At 52.5% G+C, this 22440-nt stretch overlaps 1 protein-coding gene across 11 annotated transcripts in view; it reads left to right on the top strand.

Moving 5' to 3' along the window:
- The window catches only part of ZNF423 (zinc finger protein 423), a 364117-nt gene that overhangs the window by 182993 nt on the left and 158684 nt on the right, over window positions 1–22440 (top strand). The window contains exon 1 of one of the 11 annotated variants that reach the window (XM_028841141.2): window positions 7592–8625. The exons of 7 other annotated variants lie outside the window; for them this stretch is intronic. The gene's annotated coding sequence lies outside the window, so the exon portion shown is untranslated. Of the gene's footprint in view, window positions 1–7591; window positions 8626–22440 lie in introns of those variants that run through there. 3 more of the 11 variants (XR_013411583.1, XM_077985614.1, XR_013411584.1) reach the window with 3 other exon arrangements.

Here is a 22440-nt window from a genome sequence, read left to right as displayed (position 1 = left end):
TCCTGCCTCAGCCTTGTGAGTAGCTGGTATTACAGGTACGTGCCACCACGCCTGGCTAATTTTTGTATTTTTAGTAGAGACAGGTTTCGCCATGTTGGCCAGGCTGGTCTCGAACTCCTGACCTCAGGTGATCCATCCTCCTCGGCCTCCCAAAGTGCTGGAATTACAGGCGTGAACCACCCCGCCCGGCCTCAGGAGGCTTTTAAACTGCAGCTCTGTACTTTGGTCAACTGTGGGACACCCTGGGGATGGAGAGTGCAGACCCTCCAGGCCAGACAGCCATGGTTTCCACCCTGCTGCTCCACAGACTATGGGGAAATTATTTCTTAACTTCTTTGTGCTTCGCTTTCCTCTCTGGGAAGCAGGAGTAGCAACAGTACCTGCCCCACAGGGTCACCAGGAAGATTAAAGAGGCAGTGCAGGTCCAGAATCCCCTATTCACAATTCTGAATTCCAGAAAGCCAGAAACCTGAATTTTTTTTTTCTGTAATGTATTTGGCAGCCAAGTTTGACCTGAGCCGATGTGAAGCTATTTATGGTCTTTATTTCGTTCACATCGGTGAATACCTGTCTGTTTTGCTGCAGACATAACACTGTGCCTGACTGCTTCTGGGGCGTTCCCAAATATGCAGCAAATGCACTGTCTCACCTTTCTAGAATCTGAAAAAGTCTGAATTCGGGAGCATAGCTGATGGTTTGGGTTTGGGGTAGGCAGCTGTGGACAGGCAAATAAAAGATGTGGGCCGGGCGCAGTGGCTCATGCCTGTAGTCCTAGCACTTTGAGAGGCTGAGGCGGGCAGATTGCCTGAGTTCAAGAGTTCGAGACCAGCCTGGGCAACATAGCAAAACCTCGTCTCTACTAAAAATACACAAATTAGCTGAGCCTGGTGGTGTGTGCCTGTAATCTCAGCTACTCGGGAGGCTGAGGCATGAGAATCTCTTGAACCCAGGAGGTGGAGGTTGCTAGTGAGCCGAGATCACACCAGCGCTCTCCAGCCTGGGCGACAGCGAGACTCCGCCTCAAAAAATAAATAAAATAAAATGAAATAAAATAAAATGTGTGGGGCACCTCTCCTGGAATAAATGCTGAGCAGACGTTAGGTGGAGCCATCACCTGACCCGTCTCACGGAGCAGCATTGCCAGATTTCTTCCTACTCCTTTCTTCCTCCCACTCTTGGCCATGCAGGGCGGGGTGGGTGGCGGTGGGAAGGCTTGTTTGCTTGGAAGTCGTGTGCACGCACACATGCACACCCATGCTATTCCTCTTGGCCGGAGGTGGGACACCTTGTAGCGGGTGGACGCTTTGCTCGGGACCTCATGAAACCATCAAGGCCGGGCTCGGTCCTAGGGTGGGCTATAGGACCTGGGGCCCATGGTTTGTCTCTGGTTTGGACGTGGCTGCTGCCAGGCCTCGAGCTCCCTGCAAGAACCAGATCAGAGGGTACCCCCTTCACACATCATCCCTTACCCTCACTGCCTCTCCCAGGGGGCAGTCATCCTTGTGTTGGAGGGCACTGCCAAGTGCATGCTGACACCATTTCTTCTGTGCCCCTTGGGTGACCAGGCACAGCTAATGAGGGAAGCTGGGCCTTCCTAGTCCCAGGAATCCTGTTGGCGCTGAAACACCTGAAGGGGCTGTGGCATGTGGAACTGCAGCTGCCTGCAAAGGAAGGCAATTAGGAGGGCTGCAGGTGGACCGCCCTTCTTTTATGTATTTACTTTTACTCCCCAATAAGACATCTCCTTAGAGAGGCTTGTCCCCTGGCGTTGCTGGCCTGACTCCCTAAGGGAAGTAGCCTCTGCTCTAGGCTGCAGGCACAATTCCATTCCCATCACACTGGCTTTTTAAAGAGCCCACACGCTTAAAAAGGATGATTTAAACGTCTCGCCTCAAGCCGGTGTTGTCAGCTAGCTGTAGTTTATCTCTGCGTTTGGGTTGTAAAACCCAGCAATTAAGAAAATCTGCTTCAGATTAATTGTAGCCTACGTTGGCTGAGAATGAGGCAGCGTGCTGTTTCGCTTGGGTTTCACAGCTTATGGGGCAGGGGAGCCGGAGCATGTGGGGAAACTGAGTCCCTGACAGAGGAGTCCCCTTGATGCAGATGGCACAGGGGGCAAAAGTGGGCAGGACTAGAATGCAGCCCCAACTCATCCTCTGCCTATTCCTTGGCACTAGGGTGGCTGCCTGCATCTAGCTGAGCCTGGCTGCTGGCAGAGTTGGGCAGGTAGGGACAGCCGCTGGTGACCCATGAAGTGGGAAAACCACGCCCTCCCATCCTTACACGGCCACAGCCGCTAGGGGGTCTGAGACCTTGGGACCAACCTGCTGAGCTGGGGCACATGTGGTGCAGTCCGCTTCTTTTGCAAGGAGCCATATTTATCTCTGGCTTCCATCTGTGGGCATCTGCACTGATCTCTCGCAGAGACAGGTTGTCTGAGGGTTGGTGGCTGGGAGAACTCAACTAGTGGGTGACACCTACTGTGTGCTGGGTGCCGAGCCAGGTGGTCACATCCCAGAGACCCGTGCTGTCTGCTTTCCCCTTCCAGTGTCACCAAACAGAACTGCCGGACTGCAGCAGCTGCTGCCTGCAACTCTGGGCCCCTGGAGGGAGCGTCCAGCCCTGGCGTGAGCCTCCCTGAGTTTGTCTTCTTGGCCTTTTTTCCTCTCTTCTTGTGGCGGGGCCACTGCCCTGATGCAGAGGAACGCACAGATTTGGCTTGCCCTTGGCGTCTCCTCCCCTTTCTATCTTGGTTATCCTCAATAATCCCGTGTGTGGCAATGGCAATCAACAGTTTACAAAGCATCTCCACAGCCATCATTCCCCTCTGACCCTCATTGCAGCCCTGTGAAGTAAGCAGAGCCAAGGAGGGGAAACTGAGGCTCGGAGTAGAAGGGAAGCTTGTGTAGGGCTGTCTGGCCCTGGAGTAAGGAAGCAGGAGCCCTGACTAGGGCCTGATTTCCTAGCCCAGCTGGGCTTTGTGTGTGGGGTGACCTGGACAGTGAGGGGTGACATAGACGGTGAGGGGGTGCGGGGGGAGATATCACCACCTGTTTTTTCTTGTGGTTCTCTTCTGAATCCTGATGGTAAGAGAGTGAAGTTTTGGGCTTTCCAAGGGGTCTCTAGGTCCAACTCCTGCCTGGTGGGCCCAGATCCCATAAGGATGAGGTTTGCACCCCACCTGGCCTGGCTACATCCTCTGGGCTGCCCTGTAGGCTGCCTGCTGGGCTTAGCTCAAGAATGGCTGAGAGGAGTCCATGGCAGGCAGGGGACAGTCCTGCTGCATCTGAAGGAAGGGTGCCCCATATCCCGCTCCTTGGGGATGGTGGCCTGGGCCTCTAGGGACGCCATGTAGGAGATAAGATGGATTTCTTTCTCCCTCTCTCCTCTCCCCTCTCCCCTCTCCTCTCTTTTTTAATGGAGTTTCGCTCTTGTTGCCCAGGCTGGAGTGCAATGGAACGATCTCGGCTCCCCGCAACCTCTGCCTCCCGGGTTCAAGTGATTCTCCCACCTCAGCCTCCTGAGTAGCTGGGATTACAGGCATGCACCACCACACCTGGCTAATTTTGTATTTTTAGTACGGACAGGGTTTCTTTATGTTGGTCAGGCTGGTCTTGTACTCCTGACCTCAGATGATCTGCCTGCCTCGGCCTCCCAAAGTGCTGGGATTACAGCCATGAGCTGTCGGTGCCTGGTCGAGATGGATTTAAGACCATGCTGCACTCCCCACTCCCCACTTCCTGTGCTTACTAATGGTTAACCATTGGGGAAGGGGGAGCAGGCACTGAGCTAGAAACTTCCCTTCAGTCCTCAAGCAAGGAAGGAGTCATGCATTGTTACCATCTTCATTTTATAGTTGAGGTTTGCGGCTCAGAGAGGGGAGGTCACTTGCCCCAGGTCACACAGCATATAGATGACAGAGCCAAGATTTCAAACACAAGCCCATGTGCTCACCTCCCTGCCCACCCCTCCTTCCTCCTGGGGGCCTGGTGCTTACTGGGGATGGGGCTGGGAGAGCCTGCAGGCTGTGGGTCTGCAGCATTAGTGGGTTAGTGGGAGCTGTTTCCCCAGGTCCTATTACCTGTACTGAGGCTGCCTCAGGTGGCTCTCACCCTCCTGCCACCTGCCCTGTATCTTGGCTGACCTCCAGGTGTTCCAGGAGTCAGTTTGGGCCCTACCAATCAAGTGGAAAACAGGATCCCTAAACAGGACCAGGACAGCTACCACTAGCTCAGTGGGACCTTTTGGATGGAGCCTGTGTCCAGGTTCTTTTTCTGAGCACTCCCTGGGGTCTCAACAATGCTGCTCACCTAATAGGTGCAGGGCAAGGAAGGTAGGAGTCCCATCCCGGGAGGACTCAAGGTTTGCAGAGTCAGCCTCTGTGTTGTGGGAGCTTGAGCCTCCCACCCCTGCCATTTCGGGGCCTCAGTTTCCAAGTCTGTATAATGTTTTCCCATTTTACAGTGACGACTCTGTGTACAGGTTCTTTCCCACCTCCTGCTCAGCATGGGAGGGGGTGGGGGATAGGGGCGTGAGGACTTGGTGAACTGCATGGAATAGGGCCACACTCCTGGGTCTAGGTTGGGTGGTCTGAGGCTCTTGAAGTTCCCAGAGCCAGAAGCCAACTTCAGGCTCTCCTACCTGCCGGAGTCCTGCTAAGGAAAGTTTGCAGTTGGGAGAACAGGTTGCCTCGGGAAGGAAGGTGGAGCAGGGCTGGGCGTTAGCATGCAGCTTGCAGCCACACAGGCCTGTTTGCACGCTGCCTCTGCCAGCCCAGCCTCCTCACCTCCCTGAGCCTCATGCTCCTCTTCTTTATTATTATTTTTGAGACAGGGTCTCACTCTGTTGCCCAGGCTGCAGTGCAGTGGCACAGTCATAGCTCACTGCCCCCTCAAGTTCCTGGGCTCAAGTGATCCCCTGGCCTTAGCCTCCCAAGTAACTGGGACTACAGGTGTGTACCACCACACCTGGCTAAATTATTTTAAATTTTTTTGTAAAGATAGGGTCTTGCTATGCTGCCCAAGCTGGTTTTGAATCCTGGGCTCAAGGGGTCCTCCTACCTCAGCCTCCCAAAATGCTGGGATTATAGGCATGGGCCACTGTGCCCAGCCCTCGGTTTCCTTTTCTGTGACATGGAGATAACAATTGCTTTTACCCCAGGGTGTTGCTGTAAATACCAGTAGAGCAGGTCTTCAGAAGATACGGTCTGACTCTGGGTCAGAAGTTTTCTGAAGGCTTCCCTCCATCCCAGTTGGTTCCTCTTTTTACCCTGTAATTTCTTTTATCCAGTTTTAAAATTCTCCCCTTCCACACTCTGGGGATGAGGGTTGAATAAGAAATTGAAAGTAGTCAAATGGCTAGCTCTTGTCTGGCTGTGCCCTGACCCGCGCTGTCTGATGGTCTCCTCTCGGGCCTCCATGCCCACACCTTTCAGTTGCCAGAGTGGCAAACACTGACCCAGTTTGTTCTGGACTAGGCATTTTACTGGCGTCTCTAATGAAATCAGCACGACTGCCCCTTGAGATAGGGGCTACTATTGTTTCTTGTTTTTTGGATGAGGAAGGGGAGGCTCAGAGTTAGTAAGTGGTGGAGTTGGGATTTCAACCAGATCTGGCTGACTCCAGGCTTATTTCCCTGTGGGCTGAGCACCCAAGGCGGCTCTGGGCCTAAAGGCAGAGCTGCAGACTGGCCGGTTTAGAGGCCATGGGAAGAGAATTTGAGGTCGGTGTTGGTGACGGAGTCGGTGATGGGGCTGGCCGCCTTCCTCCCCACTGGGCCATGGGCTTGTGCTTACCCCCGGCATTGTGCTTTCCCACCTTGCCCTTTTTTTCTGGGGTCCCAGCCCCCCTCCCCTGGCCTTTTGTTTCCCCTCCTCCATTGCCCTAATGATTTAGCCCAGGTGGCAAGTTGCAGAGAGAAACTACTCCAGGGAAATAAGAGTCCTTACTACCAGCCTGGGCCTCAGGTGTGCACCCAGCGGCCCTCCCTGGGGCTCTGGTGAGCTGAGCCTCCCCCATCTCCAGCTGTTAGGCAGGAGCTGGAGGAGCTGTGTGTATTGTGTGCACATGTACTTGTGTGTGGTGTATATAACTCTGGGTATGTCTGTGCATGCATGCATGCAACTGAGTCTATATAACCATGCGTATGTAATGTGTTATACGTGACTGTGTGTATAGAACTGTGTGTCTGTAACTTTATGCGTGTAGAAGAGGCAACCGTGCATGTATGTAACTGTTCACTTATAACTATGTGTATGTAGCTGGTGTAATACGTGATCGTGTATATAGAACTGTGTGTGTTTGTAACTCTTTGTGAATGTAACTGGCGTGTGTAGGTGACTGTGTGTCGTAGGTGTGTTTACGCCTCTGTTGAAGGCAGGTGGGAATGGAGAGGTATTAAAGGCATGAGGATTGGGAGCGGGGCCCCAGGAACGTATGGTAGGGGCTACAGTTACTGCCTCTGCTGGTTAAAACACTCTTTGTAGAACAGAGTTACACACATGTTTAGATAATTAGAACAAAAGCCAAAAGAACAATTCCGTTCAAAGGGACAAAGCTGGGAGGCGGGGGCCAGCCAGGATCTGGGGGGCCGCATTCCGTCTCCCCAGCTCTCCCCGGCCTTCACTGCGTTTTGATCGCACTATTTAGAAAATCCCTTTGTTGTAGGATAAACTGACATTGGCCTGCACATTTCTGCTGTGAAGTTTGCTGTGTTCTGAGACCCACTCGGGACAGCCAGGCCATTAGGAGCTGATTAAATGAGCTAATTTTAATTTGTTCAGTGGTTACAGATGCAGAGACCTTTCCATGCCCTTTTCTTGAGGCTGTATTTATTTATTAATTTTCTTTTTTTCTGAAAAGAAAAAGACCTTCAGGTCTCCCTTCTGTCTTCCCATCCCCCCTTAAAAATAAACATATGAAAACATTTTTAACTAGAACTTCAGCTGGGAAAGAGACAGCTGGATGATGGCTTTGTGGGATTGGCCTCTAGAGGTGCTGATGGGGAGCTCCCCGAGACTGTGAGCTGGGGTGGGGGGCGGCGATGCCAGGGCTGGGCCACCCACTGTGGCTGAGAGCGAGGAGCCGAGGAGGCTCTATGAAGCCTGTCAGAGACCTCAGTCTCACTTCCAGGCCTTTGCTCTTGCTGGTCCTGCTGCGTGGAGCTCATTTCTGCCCCTTGCTTCCTTCACTTGGCGAATTCTTCTTCATCCTGCTGGTCTCCACGGAGAGCCTGCTTTTTCCAGGAGGGCTCTGGCACCCTCACCGCGCCCCTGTTCTCCCCCCAGGCCCCATACACTTCTCCTAGCAAACACAGAGGATCAAATGTTGTCCCTCTCGCTAGGCTGTGAGCTCCGCAGGCCAAGAGCTGCCAGTGTGGCTCACCCTCCTACCCTCACCACCTAAGTGCCTGCTGGGTTGTAGGCACATCAGAGATATCCTGTGAATAACCAAATGGGTGAATGAATGAATGAATGAAAGGATGTGTGGGTGACGTCTATATTTACTGAATGCCGCTATCCACCAAGCTCTTGATGGCACCACCCTGGGGTCCCACCAATTTGGAAGTGCCGCCCCTTAGGCCTCAATGCACTGTTGAGAGTTGAATTTCCAAATATGGCGGTAGTGGGGACCTCAGGCCTGCCCGGCCAGGCCAGTCCCCAGCCCCAGGCCCAGCTCTGCTGAGAACCTGACCAAGGCTGAGCAGAGGGAAGCCAAGGGAAGAAAATTGCGCAGTTAGTTGGCTTTTTACAGCACTTACAGGCAAGCAGGCCTTGGGAGTACAATGTGCCCACAATGAGGGGCGTTCAGAGCACAAAAGAGCAGGGACCGTGGGGCTGCAGCCAGGGGCCACCCCTGATCTCGCTCAAGCTGCCTGGCCCCTCCTAGCTCGTTCGTTTTAACACCACCTTTCGCTCTGGTTGGGGCACCTTTCGGTGAGCAGCGGGGTTTTCCCTGGAGCTGTGCCCTGGCTGTGGCCCGGCCAGTTTCCAAGGCCTGGTTTTCATTTGCTGAGAGCTGCTTCCCGCAGACAGCTCCCCACCCACCCCACCCAGGGGCCTCCCAGGGGCCGTCCCCCCACCCTGTCCTGGCAGACAGGGGCAGTGTCCGAGAGAGACCCTTTGCTCCCTCTCCGTGGTCCTCCCTTTAACCCCAGCCTCAGCGCCAGGCCCTGGCATGGCGCCGGCCTCAGGCCCTCCTCCATCTCTGTAGAATCTCAGAGCTGGCAGGGGGGCCAGAACTCCCCGGTCGCCCCCGGGGCCTGGATCCCTCAACTGGGTCAACATCTGGCCGCGTGGCCTGAGCCCTGGGCCTCCTCTGTCCTCTCCCTCCCCATCTGTGCCTTTTCCCAGCCCCTTTTCTTCCCCAAGGCCCTTCCTCTCCCGCTAGCTGGGTCCTCCGCCAAGCGCCGCCGCGGGAGCAGCACACCCTCGGCCCATCCTTCTCCGCCGGCCCAGGCGGGCGGGTGGGGATGCGTCCCGTGGCTGAGATCACCAGTGGGCCGGTGGGAAGCGCCTCTCCAGCCCTCGCCTGCCCTGCCGCCGGGTCCTGGGAACCCGGGCTCAGGTTCTGGCCCTCTTGGCATCGGCCAGCTTGCCCTGGGATGCCCTGGTGAGCAGGGGGAGAGGTAAGCGGAGGCACAGGACAGTGATGAGGGGGTGGCTGGGCTGGAAGGGGGAAGAATGAATAAAACAGGCTGGTGTCTGCACCGGAACGCCGAGTCCCCTTAGAGAGGCTCCTGGCGCGTTGGGGAGCAGAATGTTTGCTGAGAGTGGAATGAAATCCAGAAGGAAGGAAACGTTTTCTCTGGAATGAGAGAGGAAAAGTGGGCGGCCAGCTGCCAAGCAGGTGGTGGTGGCCAGTGTGTCAGACCTGGGTCGGGCCCTGCGGCAAGGGGATGGGCGGACCCTGGGGCGCACCGTGACTGCTAGGTCTGGAGCCCCTCCCTTGCCTCTCTCCTGTCCTTCCCTCTGTGCCCCACCCATTGACCTCCTATCCCCTCCCCGTCTTCCGTGGGGAGGGCGGGCTTGCATCTGTGATGGTTTTTGCACCCAAGTGCTTGCCTGCCTCTGGCTCCTGCCCTCTCCCGTGCCCTCCCGAAGCCTCATGTCTGTCCCACTTCCCGCACCACTGGCCAGGAGGGAGGCCACCAGAGTGCAGCTGCCGGGCCTGACTTCGCCACCTAAAAAGCCATCCCATCCTGGGCACTGGTCCCCTCTCCAGTCACAGGGGCGGCATGCTAAGGGGACATTGAGACCAGCCTCTGAACTACTGAACACCAGACTGTGATTCCTGACAGATTCCGTAGGGCCTCGAGGGGGGCTGGGGAGCCTCGGTGGTAATCGGGTGTTTCTCGTGGCCAGCCACTTGTTCTCCCCAGGAAGAGGATGGTGAGTTTCTTTCTGTTTATGTGGTAACCAGGCTACCGAGATGGCAAACTTAGGTTCTGCAATTACACAGCGTTTCAGAAGCAAATTGATAGGATAACGTGTTATTATTGGCTACTGGGTTAATAGCTATTTTGGCAGGAGTACCAATCCTGCGTGGTGTTGCTGGCGCCGGGTGTGAGAATGGCGCCATGGGGTGGAGAGGAATGGTGGGTGCGCGTTGCACAGAGCTGCAGACTTGGGAGGACTCTGGGGGCCTCTTCTGCCAGCGCCTGCTTGGATAATGCTCAGTTCTGATTAGCTGTTGCCGAAACCAAGACCAGAGAGGTTGAGAGACCAGCGTCAGATCACACAGTGAGTTGATGCTGGGGTTGGATTTTGGGTCCCTGTGGGGTTTTGGATGACAGCTTGGTCTGTGATCTTAGAAGGCAGGGCACATACCTTCACACTGAGCCCCACGCAGGCATCTCAGAAAATGTGCCCTGAAAAGTTTGCGTGCTCTGGCTTCAGGGTGCTTGCGCCTGCTAGATCCCTGCCCAGGATCCTGTCTCTCTAGATTCCACCTTGGCCTGCTGCCTTGTTTGCTTCTAGTGTCTGCTCAAGTGTTGCCTTGTCACCTGTCTGGAGTGGCACCCCACCCTCCACCCTTTTCCTGCCCTGCATTTCTTCATAGCAACACGTGATTTACTACAGACTGATTTATTCCTTCTTCAGCAGGAAGATTTAGTCTCTTCTCTTTGCATTGTAAGCTCACTGAGGGTAAGGACTTTGTTTCTTCATACCCTATCCCCAGATCCTCGAACAGGGCTGGCAGAGTAGGCACTTATTCATATTTATAGAAGGAATAAATGAATGTAAATTGCAATGTCATTTTAAAAAATGGCTGCCATATAGCAGGTGACTCGCTGTTTGTCCTTCCTCTTGGAGGATGGTTGGAGTCAGGGGGGTCCTGTTATTCCTGTCCCTGAGGGGAGGTCTGCAGGCCCTCCTTTGGGGCTCATCAGGAGATCATTTCTTCTTGGAGACTAAGGGGGTTCAGAAGGGAGTGGATTCCCCTTCACTGGAAGGGACCAAACCTCTTTGGAGAAGGGATTTAAGGACTGCGTGGGGTGGACCAGAGCCCTTGGGGTCACTGGCTTTCTTTATGACATGACATTGGCAGGAGTGACATAAGGAGGTGGTAAATTGGGGATGCCTATGGGAAGGGTAACCTCGGAGTAGGGGTGGAGTTTCCCAAGGGCGGGGGTCTCACGGTGAACCATGGCTCTGCCCAGCGGTTTCCGTGTTTGCTGCCAGTGGTCTGGAAACCACACACAATGATCTGTTCCTTGAGCATGTGCCATGTGCCAGGCGTGGGGCCAGCGTGCTTCACCTGCAGTATCTGATCTCATCCTCTGCACAACCCGAGGAGGCAGAAGGGATTCTGCCTGTTTTTCCTCTTGGTGAAGATTAGAGAGGTCCATTAATGCATCCTGGTTTACACCACTGGTCAGTGGTGGAGCTGTGATTTGAACGGAGGCTCTTTGGCTCCAGAGCCTTCTTGGACATGATCCTGATGCCCCCGGAATGCAGCCTCCATGGTGCAGGGCTTTGCTGGGTGTGCTCACTGCCCCAGAAATTGCAGCAGAGCCTGGCACAGACGAGGCACTCCATAAATATTTCAACAGTGCAGTCGCTGGCTGATCGAGTGAGTGGATGCGAGGAGTTTCCCAAGATGAGCGGGAAGTGCTCACTTTTTACTGTTGGTCCATTGGACAGAGAGAGGGAAGCCCAGGCTGGGAAGGAGGTGACACCGACTTGTGCTTGACTGGCCTGACTTCCTCCTGAAAAAGTTACAAGGGTGCTGCTTGGCTGTGCATTCCTTGTGGAGGGGTGCATTTGTTCACATGTCCTGGTTAGGAAGTAAGGAAGTTTCTGGTGAGTTTTGGGGGTCCCCCCTGGTGGGGAAGACACACATGCCTGCACGCATATACATGCATACTCACATACCCTTATTCTCCAGTGTGGTATGTGAAGAAAGGCATCCACTTGAGGGGGTTTTCCTGGAAAAATATGGAGACCCCCACCCCAAATCCCACTGTTGAGTCTGTATCTTTTTTTTTTTTTGATACGAAGTCTCCCTCTGTCACCCAGGCTGGAGTGCAGTGGTGCAATCTCGGCTTACTGCAACCTCTGCCTCCCAGGTTCAAGCAATTCTTCTGCTTCAGCCTCCTGAGTAGCTGGGATTACGGGTGCCCACCACCACGCCCAGCTAATTTTTGTGTTTTCAATAGAGACAAGGTTTCACCATGTTGGCCGGGCTGGTCTCGAACGCCTAACCTCAGGTGATCCGCCCGCCTCGGCCTCCCAAAGTGCTGGGATTATAGGTGTGAGTCACCGCACCCAGCCTGAGTCTGTATCTTTAAGAGCATGGAATCTAAGCTTATTATCTTATTAAATCTATCCATTTGTTTGGCTCTGGTCTGAATAAGTAAGCCCCCCGCCCGCCACCCCACCCCGCCCCACCCAGCTCCATGTCTCCTTTGTTTTAATGCCATTTCTCCAGGATTCAGGCTGAGGCTGGGTAGCTGGGCTGTTCCTTCTGCCTCCATCCACGCATCTTGACCCCCATACCCTTGCTGCTTACCTGGCTCCAAGAGACTCTTTCAAAAAAATTCGTAACAAATTCAGGCCCCACTGAAGACTGGAGTAATTGCATTCTGCTGTAATGAGAGGGGGCCCCAGGGACCTTGGTGATACTGGACAGGCTCTGCTGGGGACAGCCCCACTGGACCCAGGTGGTCAGGAGGGTGGTCGGGTCAGGCTCATTTACTCCCTGGCTTCCAGCTGGAAGCTCTGTCCCCAACTCCTCAGCCCCACCTTACAGGGGTCTCTTGAGTGACTCCTTGCTGCTTCTTTGTGATTAGGCTATTCATTCATTCATTCATTCATGCATTCATTTTCTCATTTTCTCATTCTGTATTCATTCATACCATAGTTTTCAAGTGCCTCCTTTAGACAAAGCCCTGGACTTCAATATTTCATCCATCCATCCATCCATCCATTTATTCATTTATTCATTTATTCATACCACAGTTACCAAGAGCTTCCCATAGACCAGGTACTCATTCATTCATTCATTCATTCATTCATTCATTCATTCATTCATCAAGCAGATAGTTATTGCCAGGCACCTTGTGGGGGCTCCCAGGAATCCAGGAATCCAGGGCTTATCAGAATTGTCTCCAGGCAGTTCTAAGCCAGGAGTACCTTCGAGGAAACCTTAATCACATTCTTGGAAGAAGATAAGAAAGCATAAGGGAAGTGGTTGAGAGGTATAGTGCGGGTGGAGGAGGAGGAAGGAAGGTGCCGCTCCCTTCTGGCCCTGTACCCCGCCCTGACGAGAGACCTGACTAAAGTGTGCATCCATTGACTCATTTCGCAAATATTGAGGGACTACTGTGTGCTGGGTGCTGGGAGGAGCTGGGAACCAGCTGGGGACCATGAGGCCGCCCGTGGCAGACTGTAGGCCCAGCACCACCCTCAGGGGTGCTGTCAGCCTGAGCTGGGATGGGGATGGCATCTCCCCTTTCCAGACCCCACTATGAGGAGTGTACCAGTGCCTGTAGTGTTGGGCACGTGAAGCGCCCCGTGTGCCATGTGCAGGATCCAGGATGACTGATAGCTCTCCATCAGTTTCTCTCTCCCCTGCATTACATCTGTCCACCCGGCCTCCTCTTGAGCATATGTGTGTCAGGGGTGTGTTTCCCATAAACCCCACATCTCAACGTTTCATACAGCTGATGAGTTAGGCGACCAGATTCTCCTGGCTCTGCCGGTCTCTGCCGTGGGGCAAGTCCCTCCCTCAGACCTCAAGGGCCTCAGTATCCTGATGTGTACAGTGCACAATACATCTGTAAAATGGGTCTAGTGAAAGGATTATGTGTGGCTTAAATATATTAAATAAGTAAAACAGCCCAGCACAGTGGCTCACGCCTGCAATTCTGACACTTTGGGAGGCTGAGGCAGGAGGATTGGTTTAGCCCAGGAGTTTGAGATCAGCCTAGCAACATACATAGTGAGACCTCATTTCTACAAAAAAAAAATGAAAAAAATTAGCCAGGCGTGGTGGCACACCTGTAGTCCCAGCTACTTGGGAGGCTGAGGTGGGAGGATCACATGAGCCTAGGAGTTTGAGGCCACAGTGAGCTATGATTGCCTCACCACACTGCAGCTTGGGCAACAGAGTGGGACTCTATTTGAAATTTTAAAACCCAACCCCCACCCCAAACAAGTAAAACATCAAAGACTAATATGATAAGTAAATAGATAATATAGGTTTTAAGAAAGTCTGGCATGTAGGAAGTATCCGGTGAGTGTGACTGATGTTCAGGTCTGTTTATTGAGCAGGGGCACACAATGAGGCACACAGATGAGGGCCTGGTTCCAGTGGGAGGAGGTGGTGGCCACTCAGGCTGAGAAAGCAGGGACAGGCAGGGCGCTGGGGATGGGGTTCCTAGGAAAGGGTCAGCGATGCTGGGAAAGGGTGGAAGACCCACATGCAGGGCTGGGGCAGCCTTCAGCCATGAGGCTTGACAGCCCAGCCACAAAGTCCACGATGACAATTACTCTAGGGGTGGAAACATGAAAATTAGGGGAAAATTGGGATTTCCTCTGCCATGTCGTAGATTTGGTGAGTTTAGGGGTGAGTGGGGCCTGCAGAGGGGCCGCTTGGCTAGCCCAGTACATCCTCGAAAATGCTCCGGCTCTTCTCTTCCTGGCCCTCCTCAGGCCCTGGGCTCCTTGCAGCGCCCAGCCCACCTCTTCTCTCCTACCTGCCTCTGGCCAGGCATGGTGCTGGGGATACAGCAGCTATGAAGGTGCACCCCGTCCCTGCACTGCCCTGTCTGGAGAGGGAGAGGGACAGACCAAGAGCTGCAGTCACTGCAGTATGGGCCAGGGCAGCAGGACCTGTGCCACATCTAGGGCTGCCCAGCCCAGTTTCTGGTGGTTCATGCATGTTTAACCCAACTACATCTTTATTTTAATGAGCATTACAAAAACATCATACTCATGATTTCCTCAATGTCATGATTTAGGATTACACTTGGGTACCTGGCATTGTTAGTCCTGAGGTCATTGAAAGGACAAGGTTGAGTAATAGTATAGCACACAGACCCTGACGGTGGCCTCTCAGTGACTTGAGTATGGCAAATCCTGACAGGTGCAGAGAGGGGGCTGTGGAGGGGGCTGTGCAGGCTGAAGGACGTGGCTTCCGAGTCTGGTGCCACCATGTGTGGCAGTTGTACCTTAGTCAGTGTGGCAGGGAGGGCCCCTGAACACAGAGCCTGAGGCAAGGGCTTAGTGCAGTGTATGTGGCGAGGAGGCGCTCCCAGGAAGTAGGACGGAGCAGACAGGGCCAGGGAAAGGCCGATTTTGGGGTGCAGTGTTGAGCCTGCTGCTATAGACCGCGGGTCTTGAACCTGCCAAAACCTTCGTGTCTGTGTAGGATGCCCCAGGAATGGTCTTCAGAGGAGCCCACTGGCTCCAGGTCCTTTTAGGTGAAAGTTGTCCCTGGGGGCATCACATCTCCTGCCTTTGGGGTCAAGCTTGAGACAGGGAGACACCTGGAGGTGGGGCCTCAGGCCCTTTTACTCAGACTGTCCCCTCAGCTGCTGAACTCCCAGGGGGCCACTGGCCGCTATGCACGCACCAGGTCCCTGAGTTCCTCTGTCCCTCAGCGTTCCCTTCCATAAAATGGGACCAAGCTCATGACTGTCTCCTGGAGCTGCTGAGGGCACCTGGCACATGGCCAGAGACAGGGAGTGTTTTTGGGGAGTTTCTCCATCCTCCAGGTGCATGGGGTGGGACCCTGGGGCTGGGCCCTGGATGGGATTTGACTGAGAAGCAGGGGATCTGTGATTTGAGGTCAGACAGTGTGTACACCTTGTCTATGGAAGTCTCCAGCCAAAGGAGTGTGTCACCCTGGGAGGTGTCTGGGCTGAGAATATGGACCCAATCCAGACATGCTTTCAGGCCGGGCTCCACGGGAGGCCACCTCCTTGGGAGAATGCTTGTGCCCCTGAGTGGGTGTCACTCCCTCTCTGTCCCTGGGACATGGTGGTTCACAAACTCACATCCCGTGGTGGTTAGGAACACAGCCTCTGAGGTCAGTGAACCCGTGTTCAAAGCCCTGCTAGGCCATTTCCACCTGTAAGGCCCTGAGCCTGTCAATTAACCTTTATAAGCCTCAGTTTTCTCATCTATAAAATGGGGCTGGTAATAGGAACACATCAGATTGCTGTAAATATTAAAACGAGACAACTCAATTTTTTTTCTTGGAGACAAAAAATAAAATGAGACAACATGTGGCATGGATCAAACACCCAAGAAATAAGTGGCACTTAATAAATGTCATTGATTAGACCTATCTGTCATATGCAATGTATGATATAGAATCCAAAATATAGCCTATTAATTATTCTTCAGTGTCGCCAGTTGGTCTAAGCTTAGAGTTCTAGCTTGGAGGCATTATGGGGTTTTCTCTGATACTGGTTTTTGGGAAAATTACAAGATGAACTTTGTCATCCATTCGCCTGCTTGCCTTTTTTTTTTTTTTTTTTTTTAAGAGAGTCTTGCTCTGTTGTCCAGGCTGGATATAGTGGTGCAATCTTGGCTCACTGCAACCTCTGCTTCCTGGGTTCAAGTGATCCTCCTGCCTCAGCCTCCCGAGTAGTTGGGGTTACAGGCGTGCACCACCACACCTGGCTAATTTTTATAATTTTAGTAGAGACAGGGTTTCACCATGTTGGCCAGGCTGGTCTCGAACTCCTGACCTCAAGTGATCCACCCACCTCAGCCTCCCAAAGTGCTGGGATTATAGGCGCGAGCCACCGCACGTGGCCTCCGCTTGCCCATTTGCATTGAGAGCTTCCTCTGTCGGCATCTCTGGTAAGAAAGTCACATAAACCAGCTGCATTCAGTCCTCCATCCCAGTATAGATGGTATGGAGGACTGGAAGTTAGAAGACCTTTGACTCGGGTCCCTAGGTAGCCAGGGTGGGGGTTGGAGGAGAGAGGAAGGTGGGACAGACACTTGGAGAGTTGGAGACTTGCCCTGGACGGGATGAACAAAATCCCCACTGGAGTTGCCTCGTGTACCCACTTAGCATTCAGCGCTTCAATTGTATGTGCTCTGCAAGGGAAAGACTGCGTGGGTTTGTGGAAGAAAAGTAATTTAGCAGTGTGGGTTCAGGGGCGAAGTGACCGTGAGATGGATGCTGTTCTGGGGCTTTCGACTTCCACCCTCCCCTCCTGTGGGAGCAGACGCTTGTCCAGCATGTTGAGGTCTATGGTGTGTATTTGGGAACACTGTGGCTCTTTCACACAGAGGACATGGCAATTTATTCCAAAAGTGGAGGAAAAGTTGACTAGGTTGGACTCACTGAAGGATGGTGCGCCCATCCCCCTCAGTGCCCCAGCAGGGGTCCTTGTGGGGGGAGTTGATACTTCTGCTGTCCACAGTGACTTGAGTGTTCAGCCCGCACTTGGAAGGGGACCCCATGCTGATTGTGCAAGGGTTTTCTCCTGCAGGGGCACCTGATCTTGGCTGTCGAGAGCCCTGGGTTGTTGGGGCCACTGATCACTGTTTTCCTTGAAATGGGTTCTGCTTATAGGCTAGTAATCATTTAAATCTCAGTCATTTGTAGACCTGGAGTTACAGGAGGTCTAGAAAGAGCCCTGGGCTGGGGAGTCTGGATCCCATTTACTCATGAGCTAGTTTTTCAGATAGTGTTGGTGGTTGCGGGGCCTGTGGAATGGAGTTCTTGGCTCCTTTGCTTGGTATTTAAGGTCTTGACGATGGGCTCTCATTGCATCTTCTAAGCTGCTTCTCCCATTGATACCCAAGCTTCAGCCATGGCTCCCACCATTCCTTCTTCCAGGAGGCCTTCTCCTCCCATCTCTCTGTATCTGGGGGTCCCAGGCTTTAGTCATTTGCACATCTCTACTGTGATTCTTGAAACACTTGAGTATCACTGATGCTATGATTCACTTAGTATTTTTCTTTGCTGGTTCTTTTTGTGGTTAAACTAATTCATTTACTTCATTCTGCACATGGAAAACCAGTATCATTTACTGTAAGATGACAGTAACCTTAAAAGTAAATAAAAAACAAAACTGAAGACAATTCCATGCTCGTGCTGTTCCAGCCAGGAGTCGCTGTGTTCTGGAAATGCTAAGCATGGGCTCTGCCCTCTCTTGTTGAAATGCTGGAGAGGAGTTAGAGACAGCCTTTCTCCCTGGCCTAATCTAAAGGCTGACAACAGAATGGAAAGGGCACTAACTTTCTCATTTGTGCATCAGGGTTATTTAAGACCATCTTGGCTGCTCCCTAAAATGATCACAGGTCCTACCAATGGGAGGTAGCCCATGTTTGGAAGAACACAGGTCAGTGGAGCTCCTACTCCTTCTTCAAAGCCCAATTTGAGTGCCCCCGCCTCCCACGATGGCACCTCGTCTGTGCCTTTCCATTCCCAGCCCTCCCGGGCTTGGAGCTTCTGGCGCCCAGTGGCCTTGGCCAAGGGAAAGCTCCCTACAACCCTGCAGGGACAGCATGAGCTCCTTGTCCGTGCCCCTACCTGGGGCCTGTGCCCTGCGCCCCCTGGGACGTATTGGACTGCCATCTTCGTAGGCCCAGATGAACACCAGGAAAGGAGGAAATGAGGACCTACTCTTAGCCACACGGGAGACCACTCCTGCCACCACCACCTGTGAGATGCTTGGGGAGGTGGGCAGAGCTGGGCCCCAAGTCATGGCTTGGGCTTCGGTGGGCAGTGACCACCACGGCTTGAATGAAGGCTTAGGAGCTGGAGAGGGCGAGGCATGCTCAGTGTACCTCTTTGATGACAGTGGGTGGTCTTGATGGCTTTCTGGAGAACTATGGAGTTATTCCAGGCTCCTTCTACTTAATTGCTCCTTCTACTTAATTGAGGAAGTCAGGGCCCTCACCCTCTCTATGTCTTATATGTTTGATCTGTAAGATGGGGGTTAATGGTGGTAGTAGTCACCACATAGGATGGAGGTGAGGGTTTAACAAAGTGGAGCTTACGAAGAGCTTGGCACCATGTCTGGCCACAGAAAGGGCTCTGCAGAGGCTACCAGTCTGAAGTTCAAAAAGTGGTTCACTATGACCATGCCCCAGACCCAGAAAGGTGCAGGAGACACAGGGACACCCCAAGCACTCAAATATAAACAGGCAGTGCCCTGAAGTCAGTGAGGATGACAGAGGCAGTCAGGGAAGGCTTCCTGAAGGCAGTGTCTTGAAGGATGGGAATGTGTTAGCCAGGATAGGGCAGGTTTGGCATGCCACAGTGGCAGTACAAGCCTCCAAAAGTGTTGTCCATCTCCCTCCCTGCAAAGGAGAAAGAACATCTGCTTCCTCCAAGTCATCAGATGGGGATGTAGCTCTGGAACTCTACCCAACCCTTTCCCTGGAAGTGGCAAAGGGGATGCCTGAACATCTCTCAGAGGCTCCTGAGCACGTCCAGACCTTAGCTCTAACTTCTGCAACTAAAATGTGTAGATGGGAAAAATGCTATCCAAACATGCCTAATCCCAATCAAAGGATTATTTTCTTACAGAAAAGCTTCACCTATACTTAATAGTTTTAAATTGTTCCGGGCAGCAATTAGACTTTTAATTTTGCTGTTCCCTCCGGCGGCTGGAGGATGTGTGTGGTTTGTGTTTAATCAGAGTTGAGTCCTTTTTTTTTTTTTTTTTTTTGGTGGTTCTTGGGGAGGGAAGGAGATGAGGAACCCGTTCAGGGTTTCCTTCTGGTCCTCCCAAGACTTGTGTGGGGCATAGAAGTGCTGGGCAGCTCTGAGTTCAGGGTTCTCTGGGCAGCAGGGGACACCTCCAGAGTGGGGAGCCCAAGTCCCCGCCCACCCGCCTGAGGTTTCGCCGCTGCAGCCCTGTCTGGAGAATCCAATGCCGCATTAAATATATGGATTATCCAAAAATTTCTGCAGCAATAGGGTGAGTTATTATTGATTCACAGAGCACGACAAAACATCACTGCATGAATTAGCAAACAGCTGTTTCTAATTTGAGTTTAGAACGGTACACAGAGGAACTTGTTTCTCTGTTCACTCCTTTCATTTATAATGAATTTTAATCACCGCTACAGGTGAGAAAAATGTAGAAACAAGCTTGTATCTTGTGGAAGAAACAAAGGAGAGACAGATGCTAACAGATTTCCAGTCTGTGATAAAAGGGATGTTTTGGTACACTTTACATGTAATTAGAGCACAGCTGTTTCCAGTCCCAGGTCCACGAACACGGCCGAATGTGGGCTCTGCCGATCTCCAAAGGGAGTCAAGAAAAACAGTGATTCAACCCCGAAAGCATTTTGCTTTCTCTCGAGTGGAGCAGAGCGCCCTTTGCGCAGGCCCTTGGCGGTGTTGTTTCGTGAAGCTCACAGAGATGACTTCACAAGGCACCAACTCCTTGTGAAAAGGCGGGCAGGCGATGTCAGGGTGCACAGGAGGCCCACAGCAGGAGGCTGGCAGGAGAACCTTCCAGAGCTCCTGAGTTCCTAGCACCCTTGGGGAGTCCCTTGTAGGGGCAGACTTGGGGGGCTCTTCCTTGCTGGCAGGAGTTGATCACTACGCTCCTCTTTAGCAAGTTTGATCACAGCCAGCTCTCGGGTGAGTTGATGAGCACTGGCTTTTTTTTTTTTTTTTTTTTTTTCCCTTTCCTAGTCTGTTTAATTTCTGCAATAAAACTCGAGCTCGATTGCATTTTCAATATCAGTGCTAAGTAAATTTGTCTAAGGGATGGAGCTGCCTGGCAGGCTGTGTGTTCTGCGAGGTCAGAGGCTTCAAGGGGAAAGGTGGACGCGTCCTTGCCCTGCATGTCCAGGAGCCGTGTGGGGGCGGGGGAGGGGGTGTGCTGGGAGTCTGAGCCTTGTCCCCCACCCCCTCCACCATGAGCTGAGGGACCCACGTCCAAGCCATGAATGGCTGCCGGTGCCTTAGATTCTCTGTTTGTATAATGAGAGCATTGGGTTCCACCTTTATAATGAGGGGTCTTGAAACTCCTTTCAGGGCTGATGTCCTGGGATTGTGAACGGCAGGGGCCCTCTGATAATTTTGCCAGGTTGAGTTTGCTTTGCTTGAAAACCATCTTGTGCACGGGTAACTGTAGGTTTAGTTTAGACCCTCTTGGTTATCAATCAGGGCTCAGGGAGATGACACTGTGTCTTGTGTCCATTCAAACCATCCCAGCCATTGCCAGCCTCTCCTTGTCCTGTGACCACCTTATGGTGAGCTGGGAGCCGGTAGCCGGTGACTATTTTAGGCATTATAGAACATTTGTCATATATAACGCCTTACAGATATTCACTGATTTCATCTTTAAAACAACTCTATAGCTGGGTCTATATATAGTCATACCCATTTTACAGATGTGAAAACTGAGACAGGTTTCTCCATCTGTAAAACGGAGCAACGGTCATTCACTTGGCTAAGGTCACACACATCGTAAGTCGGGGAGCTGGGAGTCTAAGCCCTGCTGCTGGCTCTCAGCCACCAGACAAACACAGATGGCTTCAGGGCCCGGGACACCCCCTGATGGGGAGGGAAGTCCTGGGGTGCTGGACATGCAGGGAGGTGGGGGGCCCTGCTCCAAGAAGCCCCAGCTGAGCTCCATCTTCCACATGCCAGATACAGAGTCTGTGCTCCCAGGCCTCCTTCAAGAAAAACCAAAAGTGGGCCAGGCGTGGTGGCTCATGACTGTAATCCCAGTGCTTTGGTAGCCTGAGGCAGGAGGATCGCTTGAGGCCAGGAGTTTGAGACCAGCCTGCGTGACACAGAGAGACCCTGTCTCTACAAAAAAAATTTTAAAATTAGCCAGGCATAGTGGCACGCAACCATGGTCCCAGCTACTTGGGAGGCTGAGGCAGGAGGATCGCTTGAGCCCAGGAGATTGGGTCTGCAGTGAGCCATGATTGCATCACTGCACTACAGCCTGGGTGACAGAGGGAGACCCTGTCTCTAAGGATAAAACAAAACAAAACAAAAAACCAAAAAAGTGACTGTGAATTAGGGAACAACAACAACAACAACAAAAATTGGGAATTCTTGATTTGTAAATGTTGGCAGTTTTACCAAATCACTAATACTGATAACTGGGTGGCCCCCAGACTGTCCAGTGGTAGGATAGCCATGGTAACCTATGACCCACTGCTCAGGGCATCATTTCTCCTTGTCCAGCTGGCTAAGAGCCCTAGGCTGGAAGTTCAAGTCCAGCTCTTCCAGTCACTTTGCGATGTCAGGATATGACCTAACCTCTCTGTTCTTTTTCCTCATTCCTGGGGTGACCACACAACTTACTGTGTAAGCTCAGCTGTTCATGAGGGTGAAAGGGATTCACTAACGGGATGGGATGCTGGGTTCCATCCCTGGGTATGTGGCACCCCACTTACTTGTAATACGGGGATAATAACAGTAACAAAACCACCACGACCACCACCACTGCACAGAGTTGCTCCAGATGTCAAATAAACAATGGGTGTGAGGTACTGTGCAAAATGTTAAATGCCCTATAGATGATGGGATTTATGATGAATGATAATACTGTCAGTTACATTAGGAACCCCTTTATTTTCTTTAGCCAATGTTCATCCAGTGTTTAGCAGTATGTAAACATTAACCACTTTGTAAGGTAGTTGCTTTTAGTTTCCCCATCCTGTGGATGAGGACATACGCACTCAGAGAGGGGCAGTAACTTGCCTGTGGTCTCACAGCTAATGATGGCTGAGCAAGCCAGTGCATGCACTTACTCATGGCTCTGCTGTCCCTCAGGACTGACGTCTCCCTGCAATTGACTGAGTTTCTTCAAGCTTAGCAGCCTAAACTAAGTTTTGAGTCCCTGGAAGTTTTGTTAAGGGCTTTGGTGGCAGCTGTTCACTGTCACATGGCATTTCAGCAGCCCCCAGAGCTGGCTGGAGAAGGGCAGGCCTGGCCATTCTCTATCTTTGAGATGTCCAGTGACCTCTGAGTCTTTTTTCTCCCAAAC

The sequence above is a fragment of the Macaca mulatta genome, chromosome 20 (genome assembly GCF_049350105.2).
Source record: "Macaca mulatta isolate MMU2019108-1 chromosome 20, T2T-MMU8v2.0, whole genome shotgun sequence".
In the NCBI taxonomy this organism is placed as follows: Eukaryota; Metazoa; Chordata; class Mammalia; order Primates; family Cercopithecidae; genus Macaca; species Macaca mulatta.
Note: the sequence above shows the minus strand (reverse complement) of the source record. Positions and strands in the feature narration are given on the sequence as shown.